Consider the following 8782-nt stretch of genomic DNA (forward strand, 5'->3'; position numbering starts at 1 on the left):
ATTTTCATATTTTGAGAGTCTAAAAAGAGCTTAAAGAGGACTCCACTTTGAGGAACGAGTGGTGTCTAGGATAGCGACTGGTTCTAGTGATGTTGGAACTTCTCAAAACATGTTGATTTATGTGAAGAGGCTGGCTAATAAGACCACTTATTGCAATTGTTCCTCAAAAAGGGTAGAACAACCAAGTGAAAGTGTACGATCGACCAACCAGATAGTGACGATGGAAGGAGAAAAACCAAGGCTCATCTGATGGAAGAGGCTGATAGAATGGAAATCACGAAGGTTGAAATGGAGATGGGTTCATTTTTACACAAGCTTGAACCATAGGGAACTATGCTTGGATTTAGTTTCATGTTTGCAAAAGCTTGAAATGAAGAACTATGCCTGGATTCAGTTTCATGTTTACAAAAGCTTGAAATGAAAAACTATGCTTGAAATTAGTTTACATGCCCCCATCATGATGACTCGATTCTAGGTGCATGCCCCCCAAGCTTTCATTACATTCACCTAAGTAGACTACTCGTGGCTATCACGTGGATGGAATGAAGGTTAATTTATGAGATCAAGTGAAAGACTCGACTAGGATTTTACAATACCTAATCAATGACTCGAATTGGTACTTTGCTCTAGGGGACCTTATTTCATTTTTTTAATGAGGTTGACACAAGACAGGGAACTCTGCTTAGATTCCTTGTCTCATTTTTTAACGAGCATGACACAAGACATGGAACTATGCTCATATTCCTTGTTTCATTTTTTAGCGAGCTTGATAGAAGACAAGGAACTATGCTCATATTCCTTATTTCATTTTTTAACGAGCTTGACACAAGACAAGGAACCATGGTCATACCATTTGTTTCATTTTTTAACGAGGTTGACACAAGACCAAGAACTATCCTCATATTCCTTGTTTCATTTTTTAATGAGCTTGACATAAGACTAGGAACTATCCTCATATTCCTTGTTTCATTTTTTAATGAGCTTGACACAAGACAAGGAACTATGATCATATTCCTTGTTTCATTTTTTAATGAGTTTGACACAAGACAAGGAACTATTCTCATAGGAACTGTTTCATTTTGTAATGAGGTTGACACAGTAGAATAACTATCCTCATACCCTTTGTTTCATTTTTTAATGAGGTTGAAACAAGACCAGGAACTATCATCATATTCCGTGTTTCATTTTTTAACAAGGTTGTCACAAGACCAGGAAGTATCCTCATATTCCTTGATCACGACCCATAAGATGTCATGACTTCCAAGATGTTCTCATCATATGGGACAAAAATTCTCTGGAAGGGGTACATAGCAAGGAATCCATTAGATAGATCGGGTTCCAATGCCCCCAGTACATAATGCACAACATCACGGAATTGATCATCAATTGATGTAGGTATGGAACGGGTTGCCACATAATTGACTCGTGGTGGGGAAGACACCATTGGGAAAAAAGGACAATTTAGGGGAGATGGTTGACTGGAAGCCATATGTGGATCGAGAAATGAAGGCTAGTGAACGGTGATAATTATAGCTTCATGCGCGAAACACATCACTCGAAAGATTGTTGAAACAATAGTTCCCATGTCATAAACAGAGTCATGCCCAAGAAGTAAATTGTAATATAAAGGGTTGGGGACTACCATCACATTGAGATAAACAATTTTTCTCCCAAAGTAATAGGAAACTGAAGAAGGATCTTTAATGGTTGACTGGTTCCTTTGTTAAAAGGAAAAAAATTCTGGGTAACAGGCACAAGTGGCAGTGAACCAAGCGCTTGCCAAGCAGTAGAGGAAAGGATACTCACTGATGCACCTTCATCTATAATACTATCGGATACAACCATATTACAAACCAGTAATGTGATCTAAAAAGGCACATAAGAAGGAAGACGACATCTTGCTAGTCAATTCCAATCAAAGGAAGTGACCAGACTACTTGGAGGGGGTACCCTAAGAACAAGAGAATTACCCCCTTGAGTTACGAGAACGTGAGGATTTTCCACCTATCTTTATGGAGTAGGAGGGTTGTGTCCAAGCTCATTAGAATCTGATGAAACAAAAAGAACCTGAGTGGTATCATACTCACTCTCTACAGGAAAGGTATGATTAACTGAAGGTGAAATCAGATCAACTATTTCCTCAACCTGTGATTGGTCAAGTATAGACTCATGGGATTCACATTTCGAGAGAGTGGCTTTGACCAACGATTGATTTTCGTCAGTTAGTTCATCAATTATTCAAGGATTAAGGGAGAGTCTCATGTAACCAGATGGAGGTCACTGCAGAGAAGCAAGATGGTTATCCAACAATTTTTGGGCTTCATACAGATAGGGCAAAAGGTTAATCGGGTGATTCCCTTCACATAACCTACAGTGAAACCTAACTTTACCCTTCTTTCCATGAACTTTACTACCACTAGTTGATGGTGTGTCACTAGCATGATCTCCAAAAGTTGATGACACAAGACGATGTGAATGAGAAGACCATTGTTCGAAGATTTGAGGAATACCTGAACAATTTCAAAGAACATGATCTCCCGTACAAATTTTACAAGGATATCGAAACTTGTGAAGCTTATCGGATGGTTTCGCATCAGAAGTTGCATTCGAAGAAATGATTGCTTGGTTGCCCACTTGTTGAATTTTCTTCTTCTTTTTCTTCTTCTTAGCCACCTGGTTAATAGTACCAATACTTCCACCAAGTGAAGAGGAAGAAGGGGAGGAAGAGAAAACCAAGTAAGAAGGCAAAGGGTCAACTTTAGGATCAACTGGGGGCTGATTTTATCCAGTTCGACAAGTACTTTATTGTGGAGAAATCACAACATTTTGAACCAAGGAGGTTGAAAACAACCATACTCGCAAGACAATTGTAAATCCCGAAAAGGATAACATATCCATATAAGGAGCACCCATATTTCCAAAAGTAGGAAAAGGACTAGGATTCCCATCAAAAGGAACTCCTTGATCGGTGGACTCTAGAATTGTTGCCATATGTCTCAACCTAAGATCAACTAAGGAGTGATGTGGAGGATGTTATCCACAGTGAATTAACTTTATTTTAATCAAAATAACATAACAAAACAAAAGAGGGATAATCTAGGAAAAATGATTACCAAGACACTGTGAACTACAGAATATCTCCCGGTGAATCGAGAAGTATGGGTAGGCAATCTCCCTGAATGTTGTGTTCGGTGTATCATAGTATACAAGCAGCCCAACTCGGTTACCTAAGGATGGATAGCAACCTAATTTAGTCCTCCCATATATAATTGAATGTATGTGGAGGCCCAATCCATGTTAACGATGTCTAATGTGAAACTACACAATGAGAGCATTCCCTTATACTTTACGTATTGTAACACCGCCCTATATACTCGAAGGTACATGGAAGAGCTACGATATACTTACGTACATGGAATGAGGTATCACACTCAGAATGTATTGCAAACAGGTTAACAACAACTACTATGTTTAATGATGCGAGAACATGTCTCTATCATAGACCTCTAAATGTTATGTGCTAAGTTACAATGCTCCATTAGGTTAATTGAGATAATGTTTAAGTTGATCTTCTTAAGAATTTGCCTTTCAAGGTTCACCAGGTGATGTATGTTTGCAATTCCTAGAATTCAACTAACATGAGAAACATTTTTTCATTCAATTAACAATTAAAAACGTAGCTAGTAAGGGATAGAGCAATCAGATCTTTGACAAAGAGAAAAGAGCACACCTAATGCAATTTTCCTAGCTATTCCTATCAAGCATTCACAAACTACAATATGAAAAATGAAATTTCTTATTTTCAGTTTGTTTAGTGTTTAGATGAACAAAAGGAAACTAAATGAACATACAATCAATCAATCTTTTGTAAGAATGAAGACTTTTACGACACTTTCTTTTCGGCAAAGATTAATCGACTATAAGCTAACTTTGACAATGAATTGATAATGATAAAGAAATAATTTAAGAAACACTAGCAATCAAGGCCAAAGTAGTGCTAGGAATGGAAACACAAATTGGTTTTAGAAGTATAACAATCATTGATCTTTGAGCAAGCAAAAAGAGAAGGAAATTTGGAAAAAATCAAGCCAAAGGTGGGATTTTTTACCTAAGGAGGATCAACGCAACCCTGAATGGGATACAGTACACTTCAAAGCACTTTAATCAAGCCAAGGGTGATCTGTAGAGCTTTGTGTCAAGACCAAGCCTGCACTGATGCTAGAGAGGCCATTCAAGGGACTTTCAAGCACAATTTTTACCAAAAAACACTTCAAAAAGGATCAAATAAGATTGATGGAGGCAAGTAAAGTCTACTAGGGTGTACTAGGATGAAGATAAACTACCTCGAATGATGATCGTTCCCCAGTGGATTTGCCAATTTGTTATGTGGAATTTTGCATCTACAGATAAACACAACTTCGCTACGTGGGTAGCTACACCTAGAAAAATAGATTTAAAGAGTTTAACCTTTTCCTATAGAATATAAATATGACAAGGGACCTACTTGTTATTTTTCACATCCCTTTGTCTCCTTTGAATATCTCCCATCACTACTCAAACCGAATCGGCTCGATAAGTACCTGCAATCATAAACAGAGGAAAAAAAACCAATCAAAGCAAGAGATATATCTACTATAAGAAAATGGAATCGAAAGCATTTACACATATAATCATCATACATAAAGACAAAAATATGGGAAAAGGTGTAAAAAAATTTATTAAGTAGAAGGAAGAGTTACAACCAAAGAATTTTGATCCCATGTCACTCATCCAGCTTGAGTTCCATCCTTCATCACACCAAAAGCAAAACACTCTGACAACATAACAATACTTGTTGTAATCTCAAACCTCAAACCAACAATATCCCCTTACAAATTCTCAAAGTCCAGCCCCTAATCACTATGATGAGTGCTCAATTTATAAGGAAATGGAGGGGGTTTTCTCATAAACTGGGCATTGAATGGCTTTCCAATTTGGGAGTTAGTTTCCATGGAGGAAGGGATGAGAGGATAGGAGGTTATTGGATTCATTCCCTATCCAATTTTGAGCTCATAGGGGAAGATAGGAGGTGGGAATTTTCTAGAATGGTATAGAATGTAAGAATATTCCCATAACCCTATGAAGATTTCACTCAATCGCACCCAACGTAGGTGAAAGTGGGCCTAGGTGCTCTACAAAGTAGGCTTAAATGGGCCTAAGTGCTCTGCAACATGGTTACCCCTAACAAAGGCTATGCTGGTCCCTCAAGGAATCATTTCATGACGTATTCAAGCCAAGAAACTCTCAGGAATGATGGCATTCAATGTGATGACTTTTATAGGGCATGTAGCAACTAAATTAGGGTTTGATGAGCCCTAAAAGTACTGATCTAAATGATGGGAATGATGTGCCCAAATAGACCTATAACAACTTGGTCTCTTTATGATACTACTATCATTATTACATTAATACTAATATTTTCTATGTATAATTGCTCAATGGTGTACATGATATAATTGAACTTGGATAAAGTGATCATTAGAAGTAATTATTAGACTAGAAGAACATATTTCTCCTAGAAAATCAACACTAGATAGGAAGTAAAAGTAATTTCATGTGTTTACAGTATGCAAGTCTTTAGTTGTATCAAGAAATGGTTAACTTTGTGATGATTAGTTCTATAAAGGAGTTTTCATACAAAATAAACTTTGAATAACTAGCTAATTGTTTCAAATAAGTTTTATCGAAAGTTTATTTGTATGTGTATGCATATGTTTGTATAAGTAAATATGATGCATATGTAGGAACATTTTCAAGGTTATGGGATTTCCATGAGATAGGGAACTTAAGTTACCCTTTAACTAAAATGTAGTCCATGTCAAGTGAGAAATCCTTTAGAAACTATAAAAGTTTAGAAACCTAGAAACCAAGAGTCTTCAACCCTACCTTTTGTATTAGCACTATCCATAATTATATATGTATGTATTTATATGGATATATATATATATATATATATATATATATATATATATATATATATATATATATATATATATATATATATATATATATATATATATATATATATATATATATATATATATATATATATATATATATATAACAAAACAAGAGAATAAAGGTTACAAGAATGACCACATCATAAGTAATATATATGCAACATAAAGGAAAAATGTTGGAAATAAATAATATTAAGCAAACAATACATTCATAATAACTATCTAAGTAGTTAAAAAGGACTTTGTCAGTGAAATATTATAATTCAAATATAAATAATAAACCTTGATAGGATCGATTCTTCATAAGAAAAATGAGTTAGGATAAGACTTCAAAATTATAACCTAAACTTTAAGGTAACATAATCATATGAAAACTATACATAAGATTGTATAATTTTATGTTTATCCTCTAACAGGCTCAATTAAGTTACAAACACTGATCATGAGAGACTTGAACAATTAAATTGGGAAAAAAATATGTAATAAAAGAGTTAAGTAAATTTGGACATGATTCCTAAGTCCAATGTACGAACTGCTAAACAATTGTTTTATGCTTGCTTCCATAACAAGGAAGGTTATACTAGGTCCATCCTAATTCCTCTATTTTGAGGAGAGTGATGTAATATGGAGCCAAATAAAAAGAAAGAAAAAATAATTCTTCAATACGTGGAGGTAATTTAGCAGTAAAAACCCTAACAAATTAATCCTTACAAATGTTTCTAAGATGAGTAGTACCGACCTAGAAATAATAGTGTCAAATTTATTAAACCATGATTCTAGAATGAGGAAAATTGATCAACACTTAAGTCATAATAGGAAAAGAATGTAATTCCAATAAATTATCAGTGGAAGGGATACTCAAGTGACCAATGTCTTGGCTTCTAGTAAAACCCTAACAGGTCTAGCATGACAAATGTGAATCAATAATTAAATAGAGTTGAAATTCCCTACTAGAAAACTAAGAACATAAATATAAAATTTTATCTCTACATGGTGATTCAATAACTAAAAAATTAGCAGTAAAAATATACAAACACTAACTTTAGAAGAACTAGAGCAAGGGTGGTATTATTACAAACTAATTAAGATATTCAAATCATGAAATGTTTCTTATAGAAATTAAATTAATTGATAAAGCATTCCATACCAGAGGTTTTTGCCAAAATATTCCATAAAAGAACCCAAAGTAGTGACCTTTAACCTACAAACCATGTCTATAAAAGTGTTGAGGATAATTTGAGGGAAGGCTTTTCCCCATTTTTGGAAAAGAAGCTAAATAATCAATGTCTCAATGCTAATAAAGAAAGAAAAGTCTCCATTGAAAACATTAGTTTTGCAAGCTATAAAATTAAAGGAAAGTTAATAATTTTCATGAAGAGAAATCTTGTTCCCTAAAACTTATAGTTCTCGAGAAAAGGATGCCTGAAAATCTTACCTATTACAAAAGATGAACTGATGAACTGAAAAAATGGCATTTAGTGACATCATTGCAAAATTTAGAAAATAATTTATAAGGATAAGGTTACCCTTCCCCTCAAATGATAAGTTGAGTATGATGTTTCTTTGATAAATGAACTCGAGCCTCTATGTAAAACCCCAGGTCGGGAAAAGCCACATAAATTTTAAATGTTGTGATTGAGCTTTAGATAAGTGTGTTTTAGATAACAAGCTAAGAATTTAAAATAAGAGAGAAAAACTTATGTTTTTCATCCTAGATATCACATGGATGATATGCTAGCTATTTGAAAGCCTCTAAAATACAATGATAATCAAGGAGTGAGAAATGGTTGAAGCCTAGCAAGTTTTGTCATGGATTTTGATGTCTAGGTGCAAGAATAACATGGGTAAAGGAAACCTCATCACATCATAGATTAATATGTTCCATGATAGGACCTGTTTTCCTTTGAGATAACCTAAGGTCAATTAGCTATGCCAAGCATCTATAATGTTTTGTTGTTTGGAGTGATTGGATGACTATTGAACTATTTATAAATAGGTGCTTTAAACTTAGAAAGATTTTCGATAAAATGAAAGGTTGTTCTCTAAGAGCACATGGTTAGTTTGATTTTGATGTAATGGAGAAGTAGAGTATGGAGAGGTATAATTGATTTTATATTCAAACTAAATATTTAACCATTTACAAGAATAAATTAGGAAAACAATGCTTTCTTAATCAACAAAATATAATCAAACTATTACAGAGATCTAGTGTAATTTATATTCAAAGAGGAATTTACAATAACAAATAGTTCTGTAAATTAGTCTCTTATTTAAATTACAACTTCATAGAGGATTCAAAATGAAAATGATATTCAATTAATTTTTAAATTTGATGACTGCAAAACAACTAATTTATATGAAGAAAACATAATGAATAATCAAGATGAAATACAACTCACTGAGAGACAGACCACATGAAGAAAATCCAGAATCTTTTATTATCTCAAAAATGCTCCAACTTAATACAAATCTACTTAGTAACTTGTTCAAGCTTTCAACCCATAATAACTCAAAGGAGGAGTTATTTATACAAAACTTTACGAAATATCTACAATATGTTTCGAATAAAATACCAAAATAGTAAAAAATTACAAAAATAGAATAATATAATAGGAACCGAAAAACTACTGAAGAGGTGGCTCTATCCTTTTGGAATTTGTTGATGATATGGCCGAAAAACATGAATGAGTTATCCTACTATCACAGTGAGGAATTACTAAATTGTTTCACACAAATGATCCTATCTTTGTTCATTTGCGATTTCTACATTTACCATTTTCCAG

This window comes from Pinus tabuliformis, chromosome 3_2 (assembly GCF_031772625.1).
Source record: "Pinus tabuliformis cultivar Carrire ecotype Pingquan chromosome 3_2, CPIR1, whole genome shotgun sequence".
Lineage (NCBI taxonomy): Eukaryota > Viridiplantae > Streptophyta > Pinopsida > Pinales > Pinaceae > Pinus > Pinus tabuliformis.